The 14,798-nt window shown below is 47.2% G+C and overlaps 1 protein-coding gene across 1 annotated transcript in view; it reads right to left on the bottom strand.

Annotated features, from left to right (window-relative positions):
- FAT3 (FAT atypical cadherin 3) overlaps window positions 1-5,320 on the bottom strand; it is a 662,194-nt gene extending 656,874 nt beyond the window's left edge. Inside the window, exon 1 of the mRNA XM_058185941.1 lies at window positions 5,121-5,320. The gene's annotated coding sequence lies outside the window, so the exon portion shown is untranslated. The remainder of the gene's footprint in view (window positions 1-5,120) is intronic.
- Between the last annotated feature and the right edge of the window lie 9,478 nt (window positions 5,321-14,798).

The raw sequence follows: 14,798 nt of genomic DNA, 5'->3' as shown, positions 1-14,798 counted from the left end.
GCTAAGACACTGAGCTTGTCAATCAAAAGGTCAGCAGTTCGGCGGTTTGAATCCCTAGTGCCACGTAATGGGGTGAGCTCCCGTTACGTCTCCCAGCTTCTGCCAACCTAGCAGTTCGAAAACACATAAAAAATGCAAGTAGAAAAATAGGGTTTGGTGGGAAGGCAACAGCGTTTCGTGCGCCTTTGGGGTTTAGTCATGCTGGCCACATGACCACGGAGACCTCTTTCGACAGCGCTGGCTCTTCGGCTTTGAAACGGAGATGAGCACCGCCCCCTAGAGTCGGGAACGAATAGCACATACGTGCGAGGGGAACTTTTAACTTTACCTTATAGACTTAATTTAAAAACCACATTTAAATGAACCACAATTTGCCATGGCTTATTAATCAGGCACCTGCATCATACTAAGCTTGTTAATCGTGGATGAATAACTAATTTATACTTAGTCCTCTGCTTATAACAACAATTGCAATCAGAATTTCCATTGCTAAGCAATGAGGTTAAGTGATAGCACCTGATTTTATGACTTTTTGCCATGGTTCTTAAGGGAATCACTGCAGTTGTTAAGTGAAGCGCATGGTCGTTAAGCATGAACCAGTTTCCCCCATTGGTTTTGTTTGTTGAAATCCAGCTGGATGATCCCAGGATATGCAACTGTCATAAATACATGCGGGTAGCCAACGGCCCATTGACCACATGACCACAGGAATCCTGTGACAGTTGTAAGTGCGAGGACTTGTTGAAAGTCACTTTTTTCAGCGCCGTTGTAACTTCGAACAGTCACCAAACGAATGGCTGCAAGTCAAGGACTACAGGCAGTCCTCCACCACAATTGAGCCCGAAATGTATGTTGTTAAGCGAGAAGTTTCTTAAGTGAGTTTTGCCCCATTTTACAACTTTTCTTGCCACATTTGTTAAGCGAATCACTACAGTTGTTAATTAGGAACAGGGCTGTTAAGGGAATCTGGTTTTCCCCCATTGACTTGGCTTGTCGGAAGGTTGAAAAAAGGCGATCACGTAACTCCGGGACACTGCAGCCGTCATAAAATGTGAGTCAAGTTATCCAGCAAATCGTATGACCGTGGGGATGCTACAACGGCCGTAAGTGTGAAAAACAGTCGTAAGTCACTTTTCTCAGTGCCGTTGTAACTTTGAACCGTCGCTGTATGAAACTGTTGCAAGTCGAGGACTACCTGTCCCTGTAGATCTCATTTAGCCGTACATCAGAACGGCTGAATTCTCCTAACACAAAATAACCAAGCAACCAACGATGTATCTGTTTCTTTTCTGGACTTGAAGACAAGGCTGGACTTTATGTTTTTTTACAGAAACGTTGCAATCAGCTATTTTTGAATGCTTAGGTATGTCTCCCCTGCTAAATTTGGTCAAACCGTCTTTACAACCGTTGGAAGGCTCTGCTAGAAGTGATGTGAATCATCATTCATAAAGTCCGAGGTGGGGAGAAGAGGGAAGCCCTAAAGGCAGCAAGCAGAAGCCCGATTTGAAGCTGGTTTAAATGTTTTAACAGCAAACCGCTCCCCGCCCCCAAACACACACACACACACACACAAACACATACAAAGACAGTTTTTGCAAATGAGCAAGCAAGTGAAGAGAGAAGAAAGGATGGGAACTTCCTTCCAGTGTCCCTTGTTGTTTTTTTAAGCAGTGAGTTTGGTTGAGCGAGTTGGTTGAGCGAGTTGGGGGGCGGGGACAGCTATCTGGTGCCTTCCTGGTCCCCTCGCATTTGCATTCATTTTAATTGGATTTTGGAACCAAGGATACCAACCGCTTAGGGATGCCCTGGACCAGGGGTCGGCAACCTGCGGCTCTGGAGCCGCAATGTGGCTCTTTCACCCCTCTGCTGCGGCTCCCTGTCGCTCAAAATATGTGTCACAACCACCAATGTGCGACAGCCACCGAGATGCAATTTATGGAGCTTTTCAACCCCCCTAGTAGGCCAAACATAGATAAATCCAAGAAAAGAAAAGTTTCAGAAGAAAATAGAATGTTTAATTCAATTACATATGCTTGTTTTGTGGCTGCTCAAGAAATAGTCAGGCAGGGGAAGGGTTTTGTGGCTCCCGGTGATTTCTTTTCTGTGGGTCCAAATGGTTCTTTGAGTGTTTAAGGTTGCAGACCCCTGCCCTGGACCATAAAACAAAGGCACAAAGAAATAACCTTTGGAGAGGCGTGCCGGGGAGGGGGGAGTGAGGAGGCAGTGGAGAAATAACAGGAGAGTGGGGAATACCAAACATCCCACAAAACAAGCACACTCTTATACTTAAAATCTGCAACCCCTGGATATATGCAACTGCAGCTGCCATTATCCCAGCCCAAAGAAAACTGTTTTGCTTCAGACAACCTTTGTGGCTAGTTTTATCCCCCTTCATTCATTCATTCATTCATTCATTCTCTCTCTAAGTTGCCTGAACCTCAAGGACTGTAGACATCCAAGAAGAAAACGGTACTGTAGCTTTATAGGAGTCTGAGCCCCTTTAAGCCAAAATTTACCCAGATCGCTGCCATCTGGAAAGCTAGTTATTTTAGGAAGGGGGGGGGAATGGAGACGGGGGTGAAGAGAGATGCTCCCTCCTTTCTGATAGGGAATTTTATCCAAGTTGGAAGAGGATGGAAGTGGAGAGCTCTGGAGACTCCTTCTGCTAAAATCATTAACCGGAGGAAACGCTATACTGTGCTGTATATGATATTTTTACCTTGTGCCTACACCACCAAGCAGTGCTGAAAGAGCAGGGAAGCTGCAGAGTTTATGCAGCTCCCCATGGTTCTCCGTTGCTCTCCTGCGGAGGAATCGGGATTTTCTTACCCTCTTCTTGGAGGGTTGATAATGTATATACACGTTACATGACATTACATGCCCAGCACATGTCATCATTCATAGATTTGACAGTCTACCACGCACAGTATTTAGGGACACTCTAGGAGTGTGTTCACACAACACGCTTGACCTGGTTACAGGAGGAACAGCCAGCCCAACCAAGGTGAACCATGGAAGCTACATAAACCCAAGCAAGGTGAGCCATGGAAGCTACATAAACCCAACCAAGGTGAGCTATGGAAGCTACTTAAACCCAACCAAGGTGAGAGATGGAAGCCACATAAGCCCAACCAAGGAGAACAACCCCAAACCACGTAAACCCAACCAACATTAACATCGCCCAGGCTTGTAGGTTGTGAGATCACTCACCCCCTAGTTCTTTCTGTGACTTGGGAAAGCAAACTAGACCAACCCCTCCAGAGTCACCTTTACTTAAAGAGTTAAAATATACCCAATTTTACCGACTGCCAAAGGAAGGGATGGGGAGGGGAGGGAAATGATAAACCTTCCTAACTCTGCATAAGATGCCCCGACCTGCATCTCAAATAATAAAGAGAAAAAGCCTCCATTGGCTGGTTGGGCGGAAGAGTGGCAAGCACTCTGCACCTGCTCAGAGACCCTGCGATCTAGTTCGGGGTGACAAAAGTCTTCCGTTTCAAATCAAGCCCGATCCGGGAGCCTTTTTTTCTCAACCTTGCCCTCCCCATACATAACAACCATGCCCCCGCCGACAGGACAGGAGGCACCGGATCCTAATTATCAACGGTGCGCCGGCGGGAAGGGAGTAAAAAAAAAAATGAGAAAAAAAATCGGAATTGTTAATCAAGGGAGCTCCGGTTACAGTCGCCGCTCCAAGCTTTCCCCCCCCCCCGCCGCCGCCTCCTTCGCGCAACTCCCGCAAGGGAATTTTCCGGTAAATGAGCATTGCTTTCGCTCCCCGGCGGGAGCTTGCAGCCGTCTGACTCTTGCACACACCTCCGCATCCCCGGGGGAAACCCTCCCCCACCCCCATATCTCCCCCATCCTCCCAATTTCCCCTATCCCCCAATATGACCCACCCCCCAATCTCCCCCATCCCCAGCCGCGCAAGGTAGCCAAGCCGCCGTTTGCTCGTCCCCTTGCCAAGCCAGCCAGCCAGCCAGCCAGCCTGCCCGCCCGACCCCCCGTCGCAGAGATTTGCCACCGTGGGAATCGGCTACCACTCCAGCCCGACGCCCCCACCCCCTTTTTTTTTTGCATGCCTTGAGAAACACGGCTTCCTCTCCCCCACCCACCCAAAAAAAAAAAGAGGGAGAGAAAAGACGACAGCGGGAGGCAGGAGACACACACTCTCTCTCCTGCAAGCCCCAGCGCCCGGGGCTGGCGCGTTTTGGCTAACCCAGCAGGCGAGAAGCAGCCCGGTTCGTATCATATCGCTCCCTCGCTCGCTCGCTCCTACCGGTATACAGTCCAAAGCCCTTCCAGCACGCGCGCGATCTTCCGCCGCCGCCGCCGCCGCTTTTTGCACCTTGCAATGCAATGCAATGCAATGCAAAAAAAAAGCCCACCGCGGGGATCCGGTTCTTTTGCAAAGAGCAGAGCAAAGGGAAAGCCAGCCAGCCGGCAACCAACCTGCTAGTAGTCCAAACTATATATATACAGCGCTGCTTACTGAGACCCGGGGTGAGTAGGGAGGTGGGGTGAGGGGGACTGAATGGGAACAGAGGCGGGGAGGCACGACGGGAGAGGAGACGTCTTGGAGAACCGTGCGAGAACTTGAACTTTTTTTTTTTCTTCTTGCGAGGATCCATCCATTCTTACAAGTTGCACAAGGAAAAAGAGAAGTAAAATAAGAGCTCAGCCGCGCAGCTCGGTCCGGCTCGGCTCGGCTCGGCTTTCCCCCACTCGCTTCCACCACTTAAAACGCGGTTAATCGGGAGCTCTCCGGCGCTTCCCACGCTTTTTTTGTTTTTTTTGTTCCACCGACCCGCGGCAACTTTGCAAAAGATAGCCTAATAAATAAATTAATAATAACAATAATAATAATAATAATGTTACTAATGATGATGATGATTTAAGAAAAAGGAAAAGAGGCAAACTTTGCACACACACATAAAAAGGTCAATTCGCTCCCGCGTCTCCATCCCACCAACCGCCCGCTCCGCGCGCGCTTTCCCGGCCGGCCCCAAAAAAATAGAGAGAGAGAGAAAGATCCACGCCGCGCGCGTTTTTTGGTCCAACCGCCAAGGAATCGCAACACACAACCCAAACCCCACAACCCGAAACCCACAAAAACACACCCTTCCTTCCAAGCCGGTGATGGGATCAGCTCCGGAGCTTGCCAGCCGCTTCCTTGCGTAAGGTATCCATTGACCGAAAAAGGTGCCAGCCAGGAAAGAAGAAGAAGAAGCTGAAGCAGAAGAAGAAAGCCGGCAGCCCAGCGCTTCTTCCTCCGCCGCCGGTGTTGCTGCGGCGGCGGCTGCCGTTGCTCTTGCAATCGCCGCCTCGGCTCTTCTTCCTTCCCCTTCCCGAGGCAACGCGGGACTGGAGCCGCGCGGAGCAGCGCTGGCGGTAGCAACTCCTGACTCAGGGGGCCTCCGAGGGGAGGGGAGAAGCGGGGGGAGGGAGGGAGAGGGGGGAAAAAAAGGGGGGGGGCGATTCCCAGCCGGCAAAGCTGAACACAGCGCAGCCTACCGGGAGGCGGAGGCAGCCAAGCAGCAGCAGCAGCAAAGCCGGGCTCGGCGCCGACGAGGTTTCCAAGCGGAGCCGGGCAAGAGAAAAAGAAAGCCAGAGGGAAGCCCGCGTGGCTCTCGCTGCTGCCCAAGTTTCCGATGCTCAGCGATGCCGCCGCCGGGCGAAGCTCCCCGCATAAAGATTTGGACGATCGGGGCGCCCTTGTCCGAGCGGGGAGCGGGTTGGATAGGATTCCTTGGCTCGCTTGCCGCCGGAGCGCAAGGAAAGGAAAGCTACCCGGAGGAGCGATCCTTCCTTTTTTGTTGCCCCGGGGCTGCTTGCTCCTGGGTTTGGAAGAGACGCCGTTTGTAAAGAAGGGGTCGCACACACACACACAAACACACACGGGCAGCGGCCTGTAGTTCCGCCGGCCGGGCTGGCGCGGCGCAGCGAGCCCGGGTTCAACGGATGGATGGATGGATGGATGGAATGGCTTAAAAACTGGGGAGGATGCTCGAGCGGGCAAGAAGCGCGCGGGGATTGCGGGCTTGAAGCCTCGACCGCTCGCCGTTATGGTTGAAGATGGGAGATGAGTGTATATAGAGAGCGTTGCAGGCAGTGTGTTTTTTGTGCGTTTTTTGTGTTTGTGTGGGCGCTGGTTCTGGGTAAGCCAATGGGGGGGGGGGCCGGGGGGCTGGTAATTGGCAAGGGAGGGGAGGGGAACGGTACCAGTAACAGAGTTGGAAGGGACCTTGGAGGTCATCTAGTCCAGTGGTCACCAACTGGTGGTCCGTGGTCCGTGAGAAAATGTTGGTGGTCCGCAGAAAAAAATATTTGCATTTTTTTATATTGCACTAAATACTATTTATCTTTAAAAAAAAAAAAACTTATATTAGTGGTCTTCCGGATTTAAAATTAGGAATGTAGTACTCTCTAAGGTCCGAAAGGTTGGTGACCCCTGATTTCTTGTCCCACCCCCTTCTCCTGCAAGGATTCAAACCGCCAACTTTTCTGAACAACAAGCTCAGTGTCTTAGCCACAGAGCCACCTAGCCAGGCAAGTGGGTAGAGGGAGATAATGCCAAGGGTGGGGGGATTTGAGGCTTAGGGGGAGGGGGAGTTTTCGCCATCACCCCCCTCCCCCACAAACTTTTGGTTTGGTTTAATCATTTTAATGTTAACGATCTCTCTCTCTTTTTTTTTAAAGTAATTTTCTCTGCCCTTCGAAACAGCAGGAAATTCCTACTGATTTTCCTCACTGTCCTTGGGGTAAGGTCTGGTTAAATGCAAAACAAGGAGCTTTAATGGGACAAGTGTTTAATTTGTTATTATTCGATTTATATCCTACCTTTGTTATTTTTATTTATTTATTAAATTAGTTATTTTTATTTTTTTATTAATTTTTATTTGGGTTTGGGGTTTTGGTTTTTTTAATTTATTTATTGAATTTGTCTGCCTGCCATCCATCTCACTTGAAAGCGATGCCTTTATATACATTTCAAGGCACCATACATAATGGAACCTTCCGTCGCGAGCTTAAAACACACCTATTTATCTGCGCGGGACTGGACTAGTTTTTAAATTTTTTAAATTTTATAGGGGTTTTAATTGGTTTTAATATTTATATTATTTTTAATAATTAGGCTTTTTGAATATGTCTCTTAATGGTTTTCTTAATTTGTATATATATGTTTTTTATCTGCCTGTGAACCGCCCTGAGTCCTTCGGGAGATAGGGCGGTATATAAATTTGAATAATAAAATAAATAAAATAAATAAATAATGTCTTGCCTTTTCAATAACAACAACAATCCTGTGAGGTGGACTGGGCTAAGAGAGAGGGATGGGCCCAAAGTCACCCAGCCACTATTCATGCTAAGGGAGGACTACAACTCCCATTTGCCAGTTTCTAGTTCAACAACTTAACCACAACATCGCTCTCATAAAAATCCCCACTCTTAATATATAGGTATGCCCCATTTAGTGACCAAAGTTGCGATGGTTCTGAACAAGGAGACTTATGACCATATTTCATCATTTTGGCCAACACAGCATCCCGGTAGTCGCGTGAACACAAAATCCACGTTGTATTTTCTTTTAGCTGAAGTGCAGGGTGCTTCAGCTAAAGAAAATATAAAGGAAATATAAGGATATTCATGTATTCCCACCTCTTCATGTAAGTGTTGTGGTCCGCCAGCAGCCTGTGGCGCTGGCAACGGAATCGGACAGCGATGAGGCTAAGGAAGAATATGGGTCAGTCCTGGAGGCTGGGGAAGACCCGGATGAGGGCTCTGCTGCGGAGGCAGAGGTGGGGCCAGGGCCATCGGGAAGTGAGGTGTGGACTCCAGAGTCTCCAGAGACTGACAGTAGTGAGGCAGAGGAACAGGAGGAGCCTGTTCCTAATGCCTGCATAAGGAGACCTGCCAGAAGGCAAGACCAGCTAAAGCAAAGAGGACGACTCAGGAGTAAGCCCAAGAGATGATTGGCTCCTCCGATAAGGCTTAAAAGACCAGCAATGGCGTTTGGGCTCTTTGCTGGAAAACAACGTTGGTAGTTTCGTCTTCTTGCATTTATTTTTGTATCGGTGTCTTCTGAACTTTGCCAAGAAAGGCCTTTGGCAATTTGCCTAATTGGACCAAGGTTGGTGATAGGACTGAGGAATTGTGTTGGGAGGAATTTGCCTTAATTTAGTTTGGACTAAGCTGAGAATGAGTTAATTCTCAGCTGTTCTAATAAAGTTTTTTTGTTTTTACACTGACTGAGTTTCCTACTACCTACTTGGGCCTGGGTCACAACAGTAAGTTCTGTAAGCAATTTAATTCATATCTCATTATACCTGACAGGTGGAGCTGAAAATTATACCTGTGGTTTGGAGAGCTGGCCAGCAGTCCAAATACCTCATCTTTATACACCTTCATTGTCTTGAAGCCTTATGGTAACTTATCTGTGGTTTAATACCTTCCAGTCCCATATTGGACAAAAGGATACCCTTGCTGAGCAGGAGTCTCCAAGCTTGGCAACTTTTAAGACTTGTGGACTTCAACGCCCTGAATATATGTCCCAAAGGTGCTTTTTCGAGAGGCAACTGGACTTTCTGGTTTTTCTTTGAAGAAGCTTCTTGGATGAGAAGTGAAACGTCTTACAGCACTTAGATTTATATACCACTTTATAGCCCTCCCTAAGCAGTTTACAGAGTTAGCATATTGCCCCCAACAATTTGGGTCCTCATTTTACCCACCTCAGAAGGATGGAAGATTGAGTCAAACCTTGAAAGTCTTCAAAGAAAAACCAGAAAGTCCAGTTGCCTTTTGAAAATGCACCTTTGGTACAACCATGATATATGACTGTTTGAGGAATTCTGGGAGTTGAAGTCCCCACAAATCCTAAACTTGCCAAATAGCAATAGCACTTAAACTTCTATACCGCTTCATAGTGTTTTTCCAGCCCTCTCTAAGCGGTTTAGAGTCAGCCTATTGCCCCACAACAATCTTGGTCCTAATTTTACCCACCTCAGAAGGATGGGAGGCTGAGTCAACCTTGAGCCTGGTGTGATTTGAGCTGCCAAATTGCAGGCAGCCATCAGTCAACAGAAATAGACTGCAGTACTGCACTCTAACCACTGTGCCACCGTGGCTCAAATTTGGGGAAGGAGGGAGAAGGTAATCCTCTGGCTGGGTCTCTACCTCTAGGAAGGTCATCTGCAGGGACTACAAGATTAGTCTTTCTACATTGCTGACTCCTTCTAGAATAAACTTCCCTTAAGCTCAACTTGGTCCTAGATCTTTGGAATTTTAGAAAAGCAATTCAATCCTCAATTTTCCGGTAAGTCTTTACAGATTGGTAGCGTGAAAAAAACAGAATTCACCTCTTCCTCCTCGAAGCCCCTCAGGAGCCAGGAATGGTCTAATCCAGTGTTGGCGAACCTTTTACTCACCTTTTGCTAACTACTCCTCTATGCGCTGTGCACGCAACTGCAGCATCTGCGCATGCGCGCAGCTTTCGCACGCACCCCCACCATGCCCTTCACACCATCTGCATATGCGTGTGGTTTTCGCACACGCAGTGCATGTGCATGAATGTTGTCTGCACATGCGCACGGTGTGCACCAGTACTTTCGTGCGCAAATGCACACGCATGCACAGGAGAGCTCCGAAGACCAGCTGGGCCCCCTGAATTGTGTGAATGCACACCGGAGGCCTGAACACCAGCTGGGGCGCGCACACATGGGCAGCTGCAGGTAAATTGGGCAACAGCTTGCGTGCCCGGAAAAATGGCTCTGCGTGCCACTTCCAGCACACGTGCCATAGGTTCGCTGTCACGGGTCTAATTAATTTCAAAGTTTGAAATTAGATTAGACCATTCCTGGCTCCTTAGAGAGTTATTTTAAAACACCATCATCATCATAAATAATAAAAATAAACCCCTATTATTATTATATACTTTATTCATTAAACATGAAACTGTTCAGTTGACTTGAGTTTCGTGTTTAATGAATAAAGTATATGATAATAACAATACAAATTTATTTTGATTTATGTGTTCCCTGCTCCAGATATTATTTATTTAACATGTTTATATGGCTGCCCATGTACCGAGGGTCTCTGGGTGGTATAAAGCAACATCATAATCCATGACATTTTTTTAAAAAAAGCATAAACAAAATAGCAATTGAGGTCTCTAAAACGACTCTGTAGTGATGTAACAATTGTACCAGCAGGCACATCATTTATTTATTTATTTTTTATTTATTTATTTTGTCACCCAGTATATATAAGCATAAGCATGAAATAACTATACAATATATAAGTATATATATAAGCATAAGTATGTAATAACTATATTAATTGGATATAACAAAAGGAAACAATAGGACAGGAATGGTAGGCACATTTGTGCTCTTATGTACACCCCTTACAGATCTCTTAGGAATGGGGTGAGGTCAATAGTAGACAGTTTTTGCTTGAAGCTTTGGGGATTCTGGGAAGAGACTACAGAGTCAGGTAGTGCATTCCAGGCATTAACAACTCTGTTACTGAAGTCATATTTTCTACAATCAAGATTGGAGCGGTTAACATTAAGCTTAAATCTATTGTGTGCTCGTGTATTGTTGCAATTGAAACTGAAGTAGTCTTCGACAGGAAGGACATTGTAATAGATGATTCTATGAGTTAAACTCAAATCGTGTCGAAGGCGCCGTTCTAAATTTTCTAAACATCAGAGCTCCATTAACACCTTGGCCCCACCAGGGATTGGAGGCATAGCCAGATGCCTTTGTGGCTTTGTGGAAGACTATCAGGGTCACAGCCATCCATTTCTTGGGGGTGAGCAGAGACTATTCCAGCAGCAAGACCCCAAAATAAACTAAGCCAATTTCTGAAGCTCTTTACCAACTGGGTCTGAACTATGTCCACCCTGCCAGGTTTAATAAGATGAACAGAAGCTATCAGAGATGCGAGGCCCTAAAAGTAACCTCACCCAAGGCCATGTAGGACAACTGGAATCTTGTAGTTGTACCCAGAAGCTTACTGGGAGCCAGTGCAGTTCACAAAACATGGTATTAAATGAGCAGACCATTCAGAGGTGGGTTTCAGCAGGTTCTGACCAATTCTGGCGAACCGGTAGTGGAAATTTTGACTAGTTCAGAGAACCGGTAAATACCACCTCTGACTGGCCCTGCCCCCGTCTATTCTCTGCCTCCTAAGCCCCAGCTGATTGGGAAGAAATGGGGATTTCCCCTGGAGTGGGGTGGGAGTGGAGATTTTGCAATATACTTCCCCTGGAGTGGGGAGAGAATGGGGATTTTGAAGTATCCTTCCCCTGAAGTGGGGAGGGAATGGAGATTTTACAATATCCTTTCCCTGATGTGGAGAGGGAATGGGGATTTTACAATATCCTTCCCCTGGAGTGGGGTGGGAGTGGAGATTTTATAGTATCCTTCCCCTGGAGTGGGGAGGGAATGGGGATTTTGAAGTATCCTTCCCCTGAAGTGGGGAGGGAATGTAGATTTTACAATGTCCTTTCCCTGATGTGGAGAGGGAATGGGGATTTTACAATATCCTTCTCCTGGAGTGGGGTGGGAGTGGAGATTTTATAGTATCCTTCCCCTGGAGTGGGGAGGGAATGGAGATTTTACAGTGTCCTTTCCCTGATGTGGAAAGGGAATGGGGATTTTACAATATCGTTCCCCTGGAGTGGGGTGGGAGTGGAGATATTACAGTATCCTTCCCCTGCCACGCCTACCAAGCCATGCCACACCCATCAAGCCACACCCACAAAACCGCTAGTAAAATTTTTTGAATCCCACCACTGGTAACATGGGACACCCAATACTGGGCTGTTGCATTCTGGTCTTAAAAGTCAAAAGCTTTTCTGCTCACTTTAATGCAGGAGTGTCAAACTCAAGGCCCGCAGGCCATATCCTGCCCCCAGGGTGCTTAAATCTACCCAATGGGGCCTGCCTTGGAAACAGCAAAGGACCAGCCTGGGATGTCTCTGCCAACGAAAACGAAGCTCCGTTTTTGTTGGCGGCGGGTTGCAGGAGGCTGTCGCACCTGAAAACGGAGCTCGGAAGTCCATTTTTGCTGGCAGAGTGCTCAACCCACCACACGAGTTGTGAAATCTAAATTTCTGTCCTACCGGTTCTGTGGGCATGGCTTGGTGGTGGTGGGGTCATGTGACTGGCTGGCCGTGGCTATGTGACCGGGGGATCAAAAGACAGCAACTCACTAACAATATCCTGCTGGAGCAGGGTTGGACTAGATGACCTCCAGGTCCCTTCCAACTCTGGATTATCCTCTGAAGCTGCATCTAGTGCCAGGTTTGTAGCCCTTCCTTCCTCTCCTTTTTCTTCCCTCCCTCCCTCCCTCCTTCCCCCCTTCCTTCTTTCCTTCCTTCCTTCCTTCCTTCCTTCTTTTCTCTCTCTCTCTCAAACGAACTCCCTACCCCACCCCATTTTTTGCCTACACCCTCCATTTTTGGCCAAAAGGCTCCAGCTTTTAAATGCTAAATGCTTTTAAAAGAAAAGAAAAGCCTCTCATGATCAGGCATCTCATCTGGGATCGTCAGAGCCTTGTTTTAACCCTTTAAAAGCATTTTTTTACAACCTCTTCAGCCGAAGAGGTTGTTAAAAAAAATGCTTTTAAAAGTAAAAAAAAAAAAAGCCTCTGATGATCGCGTGGCTCAGCTGGGCATGGGGGGTGGGCAGGGATTTTTGCTACCGGTTCTCCAAACCACCTGCTGCCATTGCTACTGGATTGGCCGATCCGATCCGAACCAGGAGCATTTCACCCCTGGGCCACGCCCACACCAGCCCCCCCCAAGGTCAAACACAATCCTGATGCAGCCATCAATGAAATTGAGTTTGACAACCCCTGCCTTAATGTAAGTGTCACGCCTGTTGTGGAATTCTGGGAGTTGAAGTCCGTAGGTCTTAAAGTCACCATGCTTGGAGGGCCTTGTTCTGAACTAATACAGTAAGACTTTTTTAAAGGACTGCTTACTTCCATTATAAACCTTACCTGGACATTAAGGCGAGTAGAAAAATGTATCTCGAATACAGGTAGTCCTCAATTTACAACAATTCATTTAGTGACCGCTCGAAGTTACGATGGCACTGGGGAAAAAGCGACTGACGGCCGTTTTACACCATTACGACCATTGCAAGCACCCCCGTGGTCGCACGATCAAAATTCAGATTATTGTGGTCCATGGAGCTGCCGAAGGAGCGTAGAGCGTGCTGACGCGACGCGATCGGATTGGTTTATTTCCGCATCCCTTCAGGCGGGAAGATTAAGGCTTCGCTATTGGTTGTTGTTTTCGACAGCTCGGTATATAAGAACTGTCAATTCTTTCTAATGTTGATTCTGTTCAGGAGTTGCCTTTGTTGTCAATAAACAGATCGTGTTACAACACATCTCCTCATTCCTGCCGACCCTCGCTGAGTTTATCATACAGATGTTTGGCAGCTGGTTCACCTTTATGATAGTTGCAGTATCCGGGGCCATGGGGTCACCTTTTGCGACCTTCTGACAAGCAAAAGTCAATGGGGAAGCCAGATTCATTTAACAACTCGGTTACTAACTTATCAGTCAAAGTGATTTGCTTAACAGCTGGGGCCAGAAAAGTCCTAAAATGGGGCAAAGGTCACTTAACAGACGTCTCACTCAGCAGCAGAAATTATGGGCTCAATTGTGGATGTATGTCGAGGAATACCTGTTGTGACCCAGGCCCAAGTAGGTAGTAATAAACTTAGTCCTTGGAAAAACAAACTTTATTCAAACAGCTGGGAATTACTTCATTCCCAGCATCATTCAACTCAAAGTAAATGCCTCCCAACACAAATTCCTCAGTTATCTCACAAACCTTAGTCCAATTAGACAAATTGCCAAAGGCCCTTCCTGGCAAATGTCCAGGAGCCACAAAAACAAAGACGTATATGAAACGGAGCAGAAGACGCAGCTACAGCATTGTTTTCTGGCAAAGCCCAAATGCTGTTGCTGGTCTATTTTAACCTTATGGGAGGGGCCAATCATCTCTTGGCCTTACTCCCGAATTGTCCTCTCTGCTTGAGCTGCTCTTGCCTTCTGGCAGCTCTTCTCATGCGTGCATTAGGAACAGGCTCCTCCTGTTTCTCTGCCTCACTACTATTAGTCTCTGGAGGCTCTGGAGTCCGCACCTCACTTCCCGATGGCCCTGGCCTCACCTCAGCCTCATCACTGTCCGACTCCATTGCCAGCTTGGTAGGCTGCTGGTGGATCACAACAGTACCTGTGTTTCCTCACTTTCTAAATCCCATCTGGTGACTATTGAAGAAGTGGATTTCTCCTGTTCTGCACCTGACCAATAAAACCTATTTATTTGGCCTACCTTCAGATACAATCACCTCTTTGCTAAACTCTTGCAATGTGATCTGCCTTTGAAGAACATTCAGAAGTCAGACCAGCCATGCTGGCTGAGGAAATGTGAGAGTTAAAATCCACAAGTTTTGGAGTCCCCTGGTTTTAAAAGGTCAAAAGAAATAACCTTAAACAGGTATTGGAAAACAATTTTAAAACTCCAGGTCTTGAACACGTTCCGTGTTCAGTGATATAATAGGCAGCAGCCTGCCTGGCATATTTCTTTAAAATTGAACCTTCCAGTCGGTCATAAAGGGTAGTAGGCCCATATACAACAGGTCAGGATGCTATGTTGCCATTGTCAAATCTGACTGGTGTAGGAGCAATTAATAGAGAGCCAGTTTGGTCTAGTGGTTAAGGCAGCGGGCTACAAAGCAGGAGACAGTGAGTTCAAGTCCTGCCTTGAAAGGCAG

Source organism: Ahaetulla prasina, chromosome 5 (assembly GCF_028640845.1).
Source record: "Ahaetulla prasina isolate Xishuangbanna chromosome 5, ASM2864084v1, whole genome shotgun sequence".
In the NCBI taxonomy this organism is placed as follows: domain Eukaryota; kingdom Metazoa; phylum Chordata; class Lepidosauria; order Squamata; family Colubridae; genus Ahaetulla; species Ahaetulla prasina.
Note: the sequence above shows the minus strand (reverse complement) of the source record. Positions and strands in the feature narration are given on the sequence as shown.